Source organism: Phoxinus phoxinus, assembly GCF_949152265.1.
Source record: "Phoxinus phoxinus genome assembly, chromosome: 11".
Taxonomy (NCBI): Eukaryota; Metazoa; Chordata; class Actinopteri; order Cypriniformes; family Leuciscidae; genus Phoxinus; species Phoxinus phoxinus.
The window spans coordinates 2,669,914-2,689,060 of record NC_136886.1 but is presented as its reverse complement, the minus strand read 5'-3'; the positions used below and the strand labels follow the sequence as shown (position 1 = coordinate 2,689,060).

At 37.2% G+C, this 19,147-nt stretch overlaps 1 long non-coding RNA gene across 1 annotated transcript; it reads left to right on the top strand.

Moving 5' to 3' along the window:
* Nucleotides 1-649: 649 nt before the first annotated feature.
* LOC307006867 lies at nucleotides 650-18,953 on the top strand. Its single transcript, XR_013799534.1, has 8 exons — nucleotides 650-835; nucleotides 2,060-2,333; nucleotides 3,178-3,220; nucleotides 6,197-6,247; nucleotides 10,743-10,848; nucleotides 13,570-13,638; nucleotides 14,284-14,383; nucleotides 18,842-18,953. It is a non-coding gene; the product is annotated as an uncharacterized lncRNA (long non-coding RNA).
* Nucleotides 18,954-19,147: the final 194 nt, after the last annotated feature.

Sequence of the window (19,147 nt, the reverse complement as noted above, 5' to 3'; positions counted from 1 at the left end):
TGTTAAAGGGACCATCAAAATAAAGTGAACCCCGCAATCTGCAGTGCATTTGGGTGTTACTAAGGAACATTGCCTCTCTTTTGTATTATGCTTGATAGACATGTCTCGGGTTCATGCTTCAATTCACTCATTTAAAAAAGTTAGAGTTTTAAAAAGAAAAAGAAATTAATACTTTCCAAGGATGCATTAAGTGGCAGTAAGGACATTTATAATGTGTTGCAAAGTGATTTCGATTTAATTCAAATATAGTTTTTTTCTATTCATTAAAGAATGTTGAAAACATTGTATCACGATTTCCACAAAAATATGAATCAGCAGCAAATCATCATGATTTCTGAAGGATCATGTGACACTGAATACTGGAGTAATGATGCTGAAAATTCACCTCTGATCACAGAAATTAAATTACATTTTACAATAAATTCAAAACAGAAAACACTTATTTTTTAAAATATCAATAATATTTCATAATATTACCGTTTTTTACTGTATTTTTGATCAAAATAAATGCAGGCTTGGTGACGACACTATCAAAAAAAATATACCGACCCCAAACTTTTAAACAGAAGTGTATATATTTTAAATGTATACACACATGAAACAGTACAAATATGTAGAGTATTTGAGTATATGTCAGAAAGTTTTTTTTTGTTGGGCGTCAGAATGAAGCAAACCAATGAATCAATCCGTTCACGTTTTTACCAGCGAGCGCTGCTCAACGAACAGGACGGCTCACATGTTTCTCCCTCGTCGTCTGAAACGCACATGCTTTTTAAAACAACACATTGACAAGTTTCAACTCGACGCTTTTTCCACCAAAATACACAAACTGCAGGTTAGTAAGGGCAGCTAAGCTTCATAAAGTGCAGTTCCAGTTGTAATAGTGAAGTGTTTCTCTCCTGTCGAGCATGAACATCTTCAAGCCTGCAGCGACTTGTCTTGTTTACCACAGGCATGAGGCTCGTGCTTCAGGAGACTTTCCAACGCTCAGCTTTTTGCATACCTCTCACGACGCGTCACTCACAACACTGCTCATAGATCCGTTTTAATTCGTGTTCGGAAATATGCCCGTCGTGCTTCACTCTTGGAAATGCATTGAAGAGCCGTTTCAGAAGAGATTCATGGTTCAGCGACTGGGTTTCAGTGCATTGTGGGAAATGTTGTCAGTCGGGCTGTGTGCAGAGGGCGGCTTTTGTCATTTTGTAAACTCTGAAATCCTGAGGGTGAAGACAGAAATTGTGTGCTGTGAACATCATGTAATCCATATGCGGAGTCTTATCTGTTGCTTCTTGAAATCCTGTCTGTCAGTTTTGGGGAGGTTGTTGTTTTATAGTCACCAGCGCGGCTAGAAACGCACCTTGTGGGATAAAACAGTTTTTGAATGCCTGCGCGCATATGCATGAACAAACACTCATGTATTCACATGCAAGCTATTAGAAAATTATAATTGCACTTTTAACAACGATTGACATAGTGGATTCTAATTGTTCAGAATGACTCATGGTTGTCCGGGAAATAAAAAGCTTAGCCATAAAAAAGAAAAATACCATGGCACTTGGAGACATACCTTATAGGCCTACTGTTCATTACCATATTCATGTTCCATGATATTGTTAAAAAAAACCTGGTTGTATCATTGTGCTTTTTGGTTATATGAAATGGTATCTATCTATCTATCTATCTATCTATCTATCTATCTATCTATCTATCTATCTATCTATCTATCTATCTATCTATCTATCTGTCTGTCTGTCTGTCTGTCTGTCTGTCTGTCTGTCTGTCTGTCTGTCTGTCTCTCCATCCAATCATCCAGCTTTGTATTGTTTGTAGTGAGATGTTTAGCCCATGATACGGCTCTGAATTCCCACTTCTTTTGAGTTTCCTGTGATGTTTACGCTCATGTGTCAATTATATTTCCCTCCTCTCATCACAGAAAATATCAAACAAACAATTTACATTTCTTTGTGTTAAAGCAAGATGACAGACCTTACACCAAAAAAAGCAACTGTTTAACCAAAATAATATTTATTACTTTTTGTTTTGTTTCCAAATCGTCTAGGTTGGAGGCTGTTATGTGGCAAGAAAACATTAAAACAGGAAGTGACATCACAAAGATGTCTGTAGCATTGGACCATTCAAGTTGACATGGTTCCTACAGTGTTCAGTGCTCCCTACTCCCTCTGCACGGGATATATGTTGAAGTTTTCAATAATCTTCCAGTCTGCAACTTCATCAAAGAAAGACAAGCTCACTTCAGAGATGGCAGAATACCCCGTGAAGTTCACTTCATAGCTTACGGCCGATTGCGACACACCCTGTGTGTCACTGTCAAGGTAAGTTCGTTTCTTTAAATATGGCAAACATGTCAAGGTTATTTCAGGCTGTTTTATGTTAAACGCTATAAACCCAAGTAAAATGTCAATATGTTCAGGATTTTAAAAATGTGTTATAATTAAACAAAGAAATGTATCAAACTAATGGTGTTACTATGGTACTTTTTTGCAGGCCTTTAAATAAAATTACGGCAAATTATTCTGCTCCATTGATTTATTGAGATGTTATTCTTATTGTCAGCTGTCTATTAAGCAATTGGAGCAATTCAGTTTTGACAGTTCTTCATCCAGACATACTGACTGACTGACTGTCTCTGACGAGCCCTACGGCTCGCTCTCTCTCTCTCTCTCTCTCTCTCTCTCTCTCTCTCACTCACTCACTCACTCACTCACTCACTCACACACACACACACACACACACACACACACACACACACACACACACACACACACACACACACACACACACACACACATCTGTCAGAGCTGTCAATCACTTCAATAAAAGCAACATACCTTTGACCATGACAGCGCGAGAAATGCACTACAAGCTTTTTGATCAGATTCACATGCTTATAGTTTCAAATAACTAGTCATGATCTTTTTATTTTATTTTATTAAGACATTATTACGGGTTTAAAAAGTAGAACTTGACATATTTTTTGACAAATAATAGAAGGCCTACACGTTTTTTAAACATGATACCATGATATAACATGTTTTTGGATGGTTGTGTGGATAATTCACTTAAAATGATAATAATCATTTCATCATTTACACTCATGTTGTTCTAAACTTGTATTACTTTATGTTTATATTATATTTTGAAAACATATTTCCACAGAAGAAAGGAAGAACGAAAGTAAGAAGGAAGGATGAAAGTGAGGGTGAGTAAATGCATGACAGAACTGTATTTTTTGAAGGTGATACACACTCTAGACTTTGCGTGTCGACTCTTTTCAAGAAGGTTGTTCGAGGACAGGGGAAAATCAGTGCTGTGTGTGTTCGGAGCCAGGGATAATCAGGGAATTACTCTGGAAATGACAGATCCATCTGGGTTTCATTATGGAGCGCATCCTCACGTGCGCCACTGCTCTAAACCGCCTCCAGAACACTTAAAAATGACAATATGCAACACTTTAGTTTCAATGTGCATTATTGATCAAATCTGCGAGCGGATGTATTTTAAGCCTGTTTAAATATCAAATCCAAATATTAAGTTATTTAACAAATGCATGCAGTTCTGTATATAAGTTGACAAGCAACATGGAAAACGTTTTTTTTTTGCTAGATGCTGCAGAAAAAGTCTATATGAAGGATTGTGCATGTTCTTTTTTCTTCTTTTTTGGACACATAAATAGCCCTGTGTTTTAACAAATAAAATTGGAAGAATTTACCTTAAAAAAAAAAAAAAAAATATATATATATATATATATGTATATATATTGTATGCAGCATTCTCTGAGTAGCAGATTTGGCATCTTGTAAAAAAAAAAAAAAAGAATGAAAGAACATAAATAAGAACGAGCTGTCAGTGCACTTGTCACTTCTTGCATGTCATGTTATAAAGGGAGCGTATGTGAGCCTCTGGCACTCTGACCTTTAGGAATCCAAAGCAAAGATTTGCTAATTAACCAAGCGCTTTTTTTCTCTCTCTCTCTCTCTCTCTCTCTCTCTCTCTCTCTCTCTCTCTCTCTCTCTCTCTCTCTCTCTCTCTCTCTCTCTCTCTCTCTCTCTCTCTCTCTCTCTCTCTCTCTCTCTCTCTCTCTCTCTCTCTCTCTCTCTCTCTCTCTCTCTCTCTCTCTCTCTCTCTCTCTCTCTCTCTCTCTCCCCACACACACACACATGCACACAAACACAATTTCTGTCTTCTTCATTAGCAAGACATGCAGATTAGGAGATTAATCTGCATAAATGCAAATGACATTGTTGGGATTAGGTTTGGCCAGGTCTTGGGGGGGAAGCACATTAAAACGTCAAACGTCATTGACTCGCTGTTTTTATGGCATGAACTCGTTTGGTGAGAAAGTAACTTGTCAAAATGTCATTGCGGTTATTCTCACGAATATTAAAATAGCACTTGGCGCTTTGTCTCCTGCTGCAATATTTGCTCAAATCTGACACTAATTAGTGGGACACAAAGAGCACAAAGTGTCTTAATTAAAACACAGTGCTACTGCAGCCTCATCATCAAGCAGAACATGAATACATTAAAACACATAAACCTTATGCATTGCGTCTGATTTTCTCACGTTGCACAAGAGAGCAAATCTGCTTCTTCTCAACATACAAGATTCAAGCAGCATTTTAAAGTAATATGAAACAGGCCGTGCCATTAGCTTTTATTTATTTGTCCACATTTATACACAAAAGGCACTTATTTTAAAATGTTGTAGCAGTTACTTCTGTAATTAGAAATACAACTTTTTTTTTTTTTTTTTTTTTTTTTGAATAAAACATTAAAATAATTGCTGTCGTTAATAATGATAGGGACTGCTGATTACAAAAGTATAAATATATAAAGGAGACAAGACAATGCTACAAAAAATATGCAGATGATATTTTAAGCAGCTATTTGTACCTGATCTGACTTTTAAAATGACTTTTGTTGGTGTAATAAGGTTCATTAATTTGTTTTTCACTTGCATATAAAGCACATTTTCAAGTTACCTCATAAAACATTTGTCCATTGTTCACTGATAGGCATCAACAAACATTGAACATTTTTCAATTTTAATATATTTTGAAATGTACTTTATTCATGTGATCAAAGCTGAATTTTCAGCATCATTACTCAAGTGTCACACGATCCTTCAGAAATCATTCTGATATGATGATTTGATAACATTTCTGAGTATTATCAATGTTGAAAACAGTTCTGCTGCTTCATATTTTTCTGGAAACTAGTTAATTTATTTTTCAGGATTCTTCGATAAAAAAAGTTCAAAAGAGCAGCATTTATTTTGTAACATTATCTTTTCTGTCAAAGATTTATAAGTATACTCTAAAAAATGCTGGGTTGTTTCAACCCAATTTTGGGTCAAATATGGACAAACCCAGCCGTTAGGTTAAATTTTTTAATTACATTTTTAACCCAACGTTTGGGTTTGTCCATATTTGACCCAAAATTGGGTTGAAACAACCCAGCATAATATTTAACCCAGTAATATTTAATTTAATTTGTCCCTTTTTTTTAATATGCGTTGCAACCTGAGGAGAACGGAAGGAGAATTAAATGTGAGGCCTAACACAGAGAAGCGGGTGTTTTTTTAGTCCAGATAAAAAGGAATGTTAAATAAACACTGTGCTTTTGTGTCCTCGCGCTGCTGGCGCTCCAGTAACGCAGACAGCCGTGTGAAAAGGTGGACTGAGGACAGAGCGTTTTCAGACACTGTTGGAGGGTGTGAATGGGGTGAGGAGGAGAATTGGGTAGTTGTGTTCATTAGTTGTGTGTGTGTGTGTGTGTGAGGGTCCTGAGAAGCATTTGATCTCCTACCGAGGGCCCACTGAGATGCAACAGCTAATTATCATGATCTAATGGCCGCTCCGCATGGACGGAGCCAAACCTAGACTCCCACTGTGACCCATTACAGACTCACACACCCTCTTCACACCCAGGCCTGTGATACACACACGAGCAAAATGCCTGAATGCAGCTGAGGTCAAGTTCAGAGAATGAAACAACTTTGCTGTGTGCTTCTCCTCAGCTGCCTTCTGAGGAAGCATAAAATGCCCATCATTTAAAAAAGTGATTACAGTGCGTCCAAACATCACTCATAATTTCATCAAAAATGTAGTTTTCTTTCTAATTGACTGTGGTGGTAACTTTGGCTGTTTTCTCTCTTTCTCCATCACATAACCAGAGTTGGCAGCAGGCGTGTGTGGGATGCCAGAACAGAAGTCTATGCCTTGAGGTATATTTGTGTGTGTGTGTGTGTGTGTGTGTGTGTGTGTGTTCGTACACGTGCAAACAAATGTGTGTGTTTCCATGACTGGTGAAAAGTGCCGTGCGTCGGATCGTAAGCGAGAGGGACAGTCGTCAGAGCGGCGAGTGTGTGTGCCACTGACACCTGTCACCACAGCTTACTGTGAGGACCTGCTGCTCAACACCTCCAGCGTTCCCCTCACACCACAGCTCGGGTTCACCCCGTCCCACAGCAGGGTTAGCGGGCACGGACTGGAGAGGAACGCACGGGATGGCCAACGTCTGCCTCGCCGCGTCCTTCAAAGCAACATGCCCTCGAGAACACACCAGAGCTCAACACAGAGCGGAGATTCATTTAAACCTCACTGGAATAGATGGAGGAAACCAACAGTTCTGGAGTTGTTTGTAAATACACCAGGAGGACAAATGCCTTTTCATTAGCAGATGTTTCTCCTAATTTTCTAAAAATAGTCGAATCAAGTCTTAACCGCTATTTTTATAGTGCTTTATACAGTTGAAATAGTATCAAAGCAGTTTCAGAGTAATAAACAGGAAAGCAAACTTTATCAAATATAAGAGATTCAAATTCTAAGATAATAATGTCGTTTTGCAGTTCATTTTAGAAGTTAATTATGAAATGATTTCAATTCTGCAGGAAAGCAGCTCTACAGAAGACAACAGTGTCATTATTCAGTGTCAGCGCAGTAAAAAATAGACTCAAAAGAGTCTAGTTGTCATCCAGGACGAGTATAGAGATATACAATGAATGTGGAGAGAGATCACTTTCAGTTCATATTGACTTTTGATCGTAGACTTTGTTGTCTTGGCAAATCTGAGCAGAAGGGAGGATGTCTCCATGCGATCTTATTGGTTGCTGTTCAATTGCTCAGATGACTTTTTGAGTTTTGTTTTAACTTTCCCAAGTGAAAAAGACACACTTTTGGATGTTTTAAAATGCATTATATTATATTTGTATTGTACTAAAACATTCTCAAGTACATTTTTAATACATTTAATAGTACGTCGTCTCAGATTTCTCCTAAAATTCTAAAAAGACAAATAAGTCATTATCCAGTGTGAGTAGAGCTGTACAATTAATATGGAGAGCATCATTAGATGAGAAATGTTAATTTTGACTTTTGATGGCAGACTTTGACATCTTGGCAAATCAGAGAATAGTCTAGATAGAAGACTTAATTGGGGTAATAAAGGGATTTTTATTTGTAGGTTTCATATGGGCACACATTTCTCAGAGGTCACTCTTTTATAGCTCGTGAGACTTCTCAGATGTTTCTCCTAAATTTCTGTAGGAAAAATGAGACACTCTAAGCACTTTTTAAAACATTTTTAAGAGCTTTTCTGAAACTCTAAAGGAGACACGTTAATATTTTAAGAGAAAAATATTTAATTGATGTCAATTTTCCTGTTGTGTATAGGGCAGAAAAAACATTCTCAGAGGTTACTCTTTATTAGCTCAGAAGACTTTATATTTCATTAAAGTGCCATCTTTGTCTCAGACATTTCTCCTAAAATTCAACAGGCTAAATAAAAGCAGATCTTGAGACGTTGTTAAGATCTTTTCTAAACCCCAAAAGCAGACTTATTGGTGTTTTCCATTTTCTCTCCATGTCGTTGATGTCTCAGAGAAACATTTGAGACATTAGAGAGATCTCATTTGTGATTTTTCTTACCTATAACTACTCTTTAAGGATCTAGCCCCTGGTTTTATTTGAAAAACCCCTGACGGCTTTCCCCTCATTAGCGTAAACGCAGTGGCTTATAAATGCGATGTAATATTCTGAACGTTGTTGTTGGTAATGGCTGTAAATGTTGGTGTCGGGCAGCGCAGGGATGGGGGTGAGAGCGAAGAGAGGGGAAAAAAAAAAAGCTTGTTTGGTTCAGGAACCATTTAACAACTTCCTCTGGAAATTGAAAAAGGAAATAGTTTGGGGAAGGATTGCAGGAGGGGGTGAAATGAAGCCCATATGAATTCCAGATGAAACAGTCGTACTGGGGGACGCAGACGAAGCTGTTCAGGAATTGTGTGTGTGTGTGTGTGTGTGTGTGTTCGTGTGTGTGCATCTGTGTGTGTTTGGGCTGGTGAGGCTGGTGTTTATGAGGTCATTTACCAAACTCATGTTTTCAACATTTCCTCTTGACTTAAATTTTTTTTTTTTTTTGCTTTGTTCTCCACTAATTGTTTCCATCCCAGCGAGACGAGAAAGTTTGAAAAATGTGCTTTCAACAGTTCTCTTGCGTTTTCTCAATTACATGTGCAGTCTAAGTCTCAGAGTGAAAATGCTTCTATTTTGCATTTATCTGCTTTAATGCAATTTATAAATTATATTCTCAGCAAAGTCGATTTGAAAAAGGTCAAAGTGAACTTGAAATTAAAACTGATACTATTTACCAGAGAACATTCTCAGAAGGTTCTCTCAAAGTTATGAACAAATGTTTATCCAGTAACAATCTTTAATAATGGCATTTTATTTTCTGAATTTTTTCAGTTGGATGTTCATAATTTTTTTTAAATATTACTTGTTTCGGAATGTTCAGATAACATTCAAAAGTAACATTCCGATGTTTGCAACATGATACAATGGAATGTTCCCTTAACGTTTGCATACCCAAGAATAAATATATATATATACATTTTTTTTTTATGGACATTTTGAATGTAGTACCTGGTCTTCAGTACAGTCCCTTTTGCTGTTTTGCAATCCATCATCTCCAAACACCTTCCTTCGATAAGTGATTTAATCTATTCATGATGAATAAAAGCACCCCCCCCCCCCCCTCCACACACACACGTTTATTCTTTTTGAATAGATTGTTTCACCTGAAATACATCAGATTGCAGAAGTAAAGTGTGAACTTTAACATGCAAATGAGAACTCCTCAGTATTTATTTCTCTTTTGCTTTAATGAGAGCAGAACTTGAGCTACATGGACAAAACGTGATGATCCTGACTTGAGATTATTTTCTAAAGAGCATCTTGAGTTTCAATGGAAGCAGGAAAATCTGACCGTTTATGCAAAGAGTCACATTATCAGTGTATTTATAGGTTTGAATGAAAAGAAAACCTCAGATTTTTATTTAACATGCATATGTGGGCTCCCTCATTTTCTCACTGTTTAAAGTAGATTATCTGTGATCTAGGGAAAACTCAACCGCCATATGACACACATTGAGCAACTACTGATCTACTGCCCTGATTATTCATGAAGCGTTTCACTGTCAGTCTGGTTTACAGTAAAGCTCCATCATATGAACTGCTTCTGTTTGCACATCCATATCATTGAGCACAGTGACAGATATCAGTCATATCTGGGTTTTTATTGATTTTTTTTTTTTTTTACTAAATGTGCAAAGTTACCAGAAAGGAAAGAAAAATCCACCCGCAGGAATCACCTGTAATGCACAACTAGAATTTCATTCACCTAGAAAAGTAGGTCAAAGAAAAGGACAACAATACAGAATTATGTTGAGGGCTGAAACAAAAAGATCACATTTCTGCTTGAACCCTGATCATTCGCTTAAGTGTCACACATTAAGCGTAGCGTCAGCGTTAGTCAAGCTCGCATCAGCTGATACACATCTACCTACAGGTATATACGACGCCTATCACTGTATACATATATAAGCAGAGGTGTCAAAACTATTCACATTCATTAGAAGTATAGATACTAGGATTTGAAATGACTTCTGTAGAAGTTGAAGTATCAACTCAAGCTTTTTACTCAAGTAAAAGTATAAAAGTACTGGTTTCAAAACTACTTAAAGTATAAAAGTAAAAGCGCCAAAGGGGCCTATAGTGCACTACCCCACCTCCTCAAAAAAAAAGGAGGTTTCTAAATACCATAATGACTATAATGTTATATTAAAAATTGGCCAACTTTTTTTGAACGACGACAAGCCGTAATGAAATGAAGTAGGAGTAACGACGCTATTTTTAAAGTGTAAGGAGTAGAAAGTACAGATAATTGCGTGAAAGTGTAAGGAGTAGAGGTAAAAAGTTGTCTGAAAAATAAGTACTCCAGTAAAGTATAGATACCCAAAAATTCTACGCAAGTAAGGTAACAAAGTATTTGTACTTCCTCTGTATATAAGCTCATATTATCAGCAGCTATCGCGTTTCTCTGGAGCTAATTATCATTATATGCCCTCCTCCCTCCCCAGCTCCACCTCTCGTGAGTCAGCATTCGGCATTCTGATTCTCCTCGAAACAGATTCATTCTCGAATCATGTTGTGCTTTAAAATCTTGAATTTTTGATATCTGCAATACATCCATGTTGGTTTTGTTCTGTTTAGCCTAAGGGGGGTTATTGCTGCTCTTCTCCAGGCTGCCATATCGCCAATACCTGTATGCTAATTGTCAATCGTAATTTGACGATAGTGGTCCTGGCAAAAATAGTTTTACATTAAACAGAGAGAACAAGACAGTTGTAATAAGAAATGGATTTGTGTGCATTTGTTCCACAGTTTTGCAGATTGGAAACATGAAACTGATTCTGTCGATACGAAAAGCCTTTAGGCCTGAAGTTCCAGCTGACAAGAAACCTTTCAAGCCAAACAACATATCTGTGTGGTAACTGTTCTCTATTTACTTCCAAATGAATGTATTTATGCGTAATGTTTATCTTAACACTTGCATTGATTAATTTTTCATATATTTAAGTTTTTATTATGCAACTTATTTTGTAGAAGAGAGAATATATCTAACAGTTTTATATAACAGAAATGGTGCCAGTTTTGAAGTTTTTAGTTTTAATACAGACAAAGCATTATACCTTACCTAAACAACCAATGACTAATCATTTTAGAGTAGGATCAAAGCCAAGCGTAGAAGATTGATGAGGATAAAGAGCGCTTGCCCTGAGGTGAAGGAGCTGTTTTCCCCTTCAGTCTCTTTGGAGAATGTTTCATTTTTATCAGGCTGATCAGAATGTGAACTTCAAACGAGAACTTTCTACAAAAAAGAGACTGTGTGTGTACATGCACAACAAGACACTGATGTTGCTTTCAGCATGCAGTGTGTGAGTTAACCCGACTGATTAGTTTCTTTAAGATTAACTTTGAGTTCACACAGCATTTGACCACCGGATTATACAAAGCTTTTCTTCTTACTCGTGATTTTTAAAAAAACATTTTATTGCACACACAAAGAGGAATTTTTAGCCGATGACACATTTCAAAGCAAAGTTTATATTGTCTATCTATCCATGGGAAAAGCCTCATGGCATTTACAGGCAATTTTCCTGATATTGAATTTTTGTTTTGTTGTGCATATAAGTGAAAATATCAATTTATTGACAGATATTTCACTTATTGAAAGGTGTCCAACTTTCATTTTGCTCTCTTTATAATATGTGGGAGCCGAAATGTTTAGGCCTACATTTTATACAAAATTTCAGCCAAAAGTCTGTAACCATATTGACAATCTGGTCAAATTTCAAATATGGTCAAAAAATTGTAGATGCTGCATTTTTTTATTTTTTATTTATTTTTTATTCTTTGTGCAGACGGTCAGATGATGTTCTTCCAGTGAAGCTCAAGATAATATTAAATCACGCTGGAGATTATGATCATCAGGTTGTGTTCATGTTGCTGTCATTAAAGCAGAAGTGGAACATAAAAAAATAATAAGACAAACTCTCTCTTTATGCATATGACCAAACTCATCAAATGTCATCAAGCACCTCATTACATGCGCCTCATTTAACTAAATTTATCTTCCCACAGTACACTGATTATTACGTGTGTCTGAAAGAGGTCCATGTTTAAGTGTGGTAAACCCCAGAGTTCCCAGTGTAAGCTGAACGTGCTCCGAGTTCCCAGCGCTGAACATCATGACGACACGACTCCTCCCTGATCCACACACTGATCTGTCTCTGAACCGCTGCAAACGGCACAGCGAAGCAGATGTGATGAGGAGTCACACACACACGACACAGTCAAAAATCACCATAATATATCAATGTGAAGATTAGCACAGAAAGATAACAATGTGAATGATTGGATGGAGCTGAAATATTTTTATATATGCATACAGTGATATTTAATGACCTTACAAGTTTGATTAAACCAAAATATGAGGAAAATATTTAAGATTTTTTACTTAATTCAAATATGAGGGAAGAACAAAACACTAAACTTGGTTAAGGTAAAAAAAAGGCAAACTACAGCTACAGGTTTTATTCTATGCAACAACAAAAACAGGTTTAGAAAAAATAAAAAGCTCACAGGTAAAAGCATACACTGACTACAACACAATTAGTTATGAATATTTCATTAGTTTCTCTTGTTTATGTGTTAAATTTGTCTGCATGACAGCCTGGCCCAAAATTATATCCGTGCAATTTGACATGTTTGATTGCATTATTATCACAAATAAAACTTTGAGTCCAAGCACTTTCAGACATCAATATCAATATATACATATATAGGCTATATATTGATGATATATATGTATGTATTTGCACAATATATATATACACACACACACACACACACACACACACACACACACACACACACACACACACACACACATACATATATATATGTGTATGTGTGTGTAACATGATATTCTTTTCAACAAGGATGTTGTAATTCAATGAGTATAAATTTGGTAATCATTTCACAACTATATTATATATTAAAAATTAAAATTCCGTCTTATATTAGGAAGTAAAAGGTATTAAATATACAAAATTGTACTTTTTTTAAAGTTTACATTTTTTATCTAAAAACCGTAGAGCACAATGAAAATGTAAGTGCCGACTTTTTGTGTGCGGTTGATTACGTCATTATGCCCTGGTGGGAAATGGCGGGAATTAATTAAAGATGACCTTGTTGAGGCCGTCATTTCCACTCAACGGACAGTCGGATGGCAACCTTCGCTTACTCACATTTGTTTTAATTCACTGCCGTGGTAATGGTTGTTATAAGGCAGCCTTTGGCGCTGAAGCCTCCTCATTAATTAAAAGAGCATCATGGGTTGAGAGAAGCTCAGAGGCAGATGTTAAGTTGCTCAGGGTTGTCAAACACTCACTGCTTGTGTATCGTGTGTTTATCTGTCTGGAATAACCTCAAGACATGGATATTGTGAGCAGCAGCATTTCCATATTCCATTAGATGTGTATAGGATTGAACATGATCTGACCTCTGTGCTTTATATAAGGCTTCAAGTTACAATTAGAGTTAATTGAGAAAGTTTTTCTTTTTAAGACACAAAAATTGAATGATTTAGCATTTGTCGAAAACACGAATGAGCTCTCTTTAATTTCTAATTCTCTTGAATCTGCAGTGAGATTTAAACGGCTCCTGGTCTCAGATGTTTCTTCTGAGAGAAAGACTTCAGTAATCTTCTTCTTCAGTAAGTGTCTCCTCTAGAGTTTCAAAAAATGTCTTAGATTTCCAAGATACCAAAGTCTGCAAGCAAATGTCAAAATATGAACTCAAACATTTCTCCTCAGATTCTCCGGGATCATATGATCAGAGATGCTATCACTCTAAAAAATGCTGGGTTGTTTTAAAACCAAATTTTGGGTCAAATATGACAAACCCAGCCATTGGGTAACATTTTTAATTGAATTTTTGATCTAACGTTTGGGTTTGTCCATATTTGACCCACAATTGGGTTAAAACAACCCAGCATTTTTTAGCGTGCATCTTCATTTGATAGTTTACATTCTCAATTTGTGCATAGCTTTATTTTCTTTTGAGAGAAACACCTTCACACAATCAATGAGCAATATAATTTTCCTCTGGGCAGCAAACGCAAACCATAATCACATTTCCAGATTTACAAGATTCCAATTCACCAGACATGTTAAACATGCCTGTATAATTAATATAACGGTAACTAAACAATTTTAAGGATCCTTTTAGTTTGTTTTCTTTTTCTACCGAGTTGATTTACATTTATAGGCTGTTCAAATGAGTTGCTGTCAAAGTAAGTTTTATAGATATGTAAAAAACACAAAACACCCCCACATTGGACTTTATTTTCTTCTCATAGGCTCTTTGTGAAGACCACCCTCACAGAGAATGAGAGCGCTCTCTAGTGGTCATAACTAACCAAACAAACAGCACAGCGCTTTTGGGGCTGTTTTGTCCAGGTCAGACTTTCTTACACTCTGTATTTTATGTGAAAATTATGCAAAGTGCATGCAAGTGTCAAGCAGCATCTATATTTGCTGATTGTGTTTCAAACTGAAAATGCATTTGCATATTGAAATATAGCTTATTAAAAATGCCTTGTTCAGGATTGTTTGCATAAGGGGAATCAACATGTCATGCGGTGTGACATTCTACACCACGCTGAAAACTATCTTCAATAGTATGTTTGGTTAACAAATGAGCTAGTGAAGACAAAAGGGAGGTAATGGGCCTTTTAAAAACATTATTTAGGGATTGTTCACCATTTTATTTATAGTCATAACAATGTTTTACCTCAAATTTCAGTTTTTTAAGTCTGTTATTCTCACCAAGCGTGCGGTTATACAGCAAAGACAGTAATAATGTGCAATGTTTTAGAATTTAAAATAACTGTTTTCTATGTGAATATACAGTAAAATGTAATTTATTCCTGTGATCAAGCTGAATTTCCAGCATCATTACTCCAGTCTTCAGTGTCACATGATCCTTCAGAAATCAGTATAATATGATGATTTAATGCTCAAGAAACATTTCTGATTATTATCAATCATGATGATTTTTTTTTCAAGATTCTTTAGGTTCAAAAGAACAGCATTCATTTGAAATATAAATCTTTTGTGACATTATAAATGTATTTACTGTCACTTTTAATCAGCTTAATGCATCCTTGTTGATTAAAAGTATTCATTTCTTTGACAAAATCAAACTTTATGCACAGTATGCATGTATATGCCTGTGTGTGCATGTCTAAATGGATCCGTCCTGGAGGCTCATAAAACAACACAAATGCAATAAAATATTCTTTTGAAGGGGCAACAACACTGAGCACAACAATGGCCGCTACAAATGGCTCTCCAATGGGAATTCCAAGGTTGTCCCAGACCCGTTTGTTTGCATGATTGAGATGGGGTCAGCCGAGGTATGACTTCTGCTCCTCAGAGAGTGTTTCAGGCTGGGCCGCTGAATAGCCGTCCCGGCCTGTAATTACCGGGTCCATTGCCTGGCCTATTGTCATGCATAGACGAGCAGGCACGACCCAGGGAGCACAGACAACATGCCGAACTAAATGTGGGGTGTGGCGGGTCACCTAGATCACCATCTCCTGATAATTACCCACAAGCCCCAGTTAGTAAAGGTGGAGGGGTCTGGGGGAAGGCACTGGTTCCCACACAAAAGAAAAAATGACAATAAACACATAGCTACATAAGGACTCGTCTTACCTTGCCTTTTCCTCCTCCCTTACAATAGAACTGACTCATTTCTTTTGCTTTATAATTACCATGAGTGAGCGCAGGTGGGGTGAAGGTACCGTACGAGTCAATCGCTACACAAGTCCAACCCTTCAAAGCCAAGATTGGCCAACGCTAGGAGGAGAAGATCTCTTTTGTTAAAGGTGTCAGCGTCCACATTTCACAATGTCGTGCAATCGATTTCAAACGAGTATAGAGATATGCTTTCGGAAACAGCCAACGCTGTTTGATCGCGGGATGAAAGTTGTGGCACATCCCGTGTGGTTTTCCTTATACTTTATATAAGGCATAAAACCACTTTCTAGTGTCCTCGGGGCAGCAGTTACCAGGTGAGCCCAAAGAGTATAATTAACTAAGACTGTTGCAGTTAAAGAATATAGAGCGTGTCAGAGAGGCTTCTGTCAACTTTGGCCTTTGGCAGAAAACAGGGATTACATTAGTCATAGGTTCCTCTTTGTGCATGTGCACAACTTTTGCACGTAGCTAGAAGGCCTGTGTTATGAAGATAGGTAGATCTATCCAGCACAGAAAAAAACAAAGAGAAGGAGGCAGAAGAACAAGGCATCTAAACACATTGACATTTGCTTTAGATTTAGGCAGGACGTCTCATGCAATCTCTCTCATCTGGTGAGGATTGGTTTGAAGTGCACAATGAGCCTCTGTCCCATGCATGCTTTTTTTGTTGTTTTCACTGTTTTCTTTTTGTAAAGTGGTGGCACATGAGGAGGGGCCGGTTGGACGTTTTTACTCCATTATGTTTTAATCATCTTTGTTTCTAGCAGTTCAGAGACAAAGCGAGAAGCTTTTCTTCTCCTCCTCTCTTTTAATCGGCTCTGTCAACTCAAAGCAGCACATTCAGATATGATCCCTTTTAGTGTTTATTTACCCCTAAACAGCCAGATAAGCATATGAAGGGAAACGTCCTGAGGGCGGAAGGCTGGGAGAATCAGAGAATACCTGAAACAATACAAAGGGAACAGAGACGATTGTTGTTTGCGTGTCTCGAACAGCAGCTGCATGCGCAGAGAACCAGGAATATAATGAAGCGAGGTGAGATATTAAGTAAATTGCCAGCGCCAGAGCCTTAGCGTGACAGCGCTGACTTTGTAGACTCGAGTGCTGACTGACAGATACGTTTGGTTGTCTTCTTTTGTGTAAAGTTAGGATGAGAGCCGGTGAGAAGGAGATGGGGTCCGGTTGCCTCGTGTCTCAGAACATGACAGCGTCGCCTCTGGCCTTCACTGAGGATGCCGAGTATCTTTTACAGTCAATCAAAATATATCCAGAACTTCGCTCTACTTGTAGACAAATATATTTATATACAACACTGAATTGGCTCAGAGAAAACAAGTATTCCTGAGAGATTGCTCTTTTTGAACTCGAGATGCATTTAACCCTATAAAGCTATCATATTTGATACTCAAACTTAGTTCGAAATGATCAAAACTTTGCTGTAAAACCTGCTGCACACAATCTATGTCTTCTGTCGTCTGATTGATTCATGCTTTTTTTGCAAGTCTTTTATTAATAATTGCACAAACGTCCATCATAAGCTCGTGCTTCACGTGTCTTTTTTTGCGGTGAAATCTTTACAGATTTGTATAAAGAAAATGTAAGGATAACATTTATATTGTTAGTAATATTTCAAAATGAATGAAGCATCTTTAGTTTACTTGATTTACTATTCATATTTTTTTTTTATATATAGAAATGTTGAAATGTTAGTATCAAATATGATCACCAGGCTTTTACGGAGGTTTATTTGTTCATCTCTCAATCATCATTGCATTATGTTTTAAAACTTTTCATAAAACTAAGCATTTAAATATCCGCTTACTAAGACATATTATTGGCAGATATGAGTGATAACTGATATTTATATGCATTTTATGTAAGCAGTTTGTTATAGTGTTATAAAGATCTCACTGGTTTACATTACAAGCATCAGCATTTCATACTTTTTGGTCATAAAAATATCAACATCTGCTTGAAATTGCATATTTTTGCTCAGTTTGGCTTTGGGCATCTGAATAAAACAGAGCTGTTTTTGTCCTTCGAGTTTGAGCACCATATTATCACTTTATCATATGAGCCATAAACACATAATTTATCGAATATGACACTCAAAAAAAAAAAAACACATGCAATATTTTTTTTTATCTAAAGGGTCAATAAACTTCCATTTAAAAAATGGATTTTTATGAAAACTCTCAGATGTTTCTTCTAAACCAATACTTTAGAGAAATAAAAATTATTTTATAAGAAAGTTTAAGTGCATATTTGGATCTCTGGACGTTTGATTTTGTCAAATCTTAGCAAATCCTGAGTTTGAGACCGTAATGAGATCTTTTGTCTGTGTTTTTTCTCTCATGATCTAAGCAGGTTATTTTAGCATCTTTCACCGCCATGTGTTTGTGCTTAAATCTTTGCGCAAGTGCTCAATGCAAACTTCATGAGCCTCAAAAACAGGTACTTCCAGAAGAGCAATGCATTTGCAAGTTGCAATTTTCTAAATGAATTCACTAATAAATGTAAATTACAAACGGCTTAATATACAATTCATGCATTGTTAAAATCAAAGAAGGGAAGCTCGCTTCAGGAATGCATGGGTTTAATTAATGGGCCAAGTATGTCACCTATTTGAAAAAAAGGCTTTTCTTGTGAAGTGAAGAAAAATAGGGCTGTAACCACATCATGAGGTAATTGCAGTTTGGCAGGTGTGTCATAATGAGCAGAGATAGAGCGCCCAACAGGATGCAAATGAATTTCGGCCCGGGGCGCTTCCAGCGCGATTCATTCAAGGCAATTAAGACTCTGCCACTTTCTACAACAGGGGTCAGATTCCCTACAGATCATCCCAATATGACATGAAAGATCTAAGAGAGCAGCTCGGCGTGTCAAAAACTCGACGTGAGCCGCTGTGGCGATGAAAAGGAAGAGTTGGATGAACCTTGATAGACAGAAATCTGGGAAACAAAAACACGGTCTTCTTCTGCCAAGAAAAAGGAAGGATTAAAAAAGGAAGGCCGTGTCTTTTGGAGGTTATGCAACTGTGTTTGGATGGGAAGGAGTTCAGATGATAATGAAACAATTAAAGGCTTTAAGGGTGACCTGCGCATAAATCAAATGAAGAATGCCGAAGTAACGTCTATCTCATTCTCTTTATAGGGCTTGACTGGACTGATTACACGGTCACCCCACCCCAAACCCTTTCCTTCCCATGATGCCTCAGGCCACAACGCCACACCCCGCACCAGCACTCCCCCCTCCTGAGTGGGACGGTCTCTGTGCAGGTGGGAAGGGTAATTAAACTTTTACATCGACTCGCTTCTCTGGTGTAAATCAGCTTACTGTCATGGATCCATTCTGCTGGAAGAGCACGGACTGACTGAGGAGTTCATACAGGCGAATAATACAGTCTTTCATGTTTACAAATCCTCATGTTGTTGCAGACTCATGACCCACACACACACA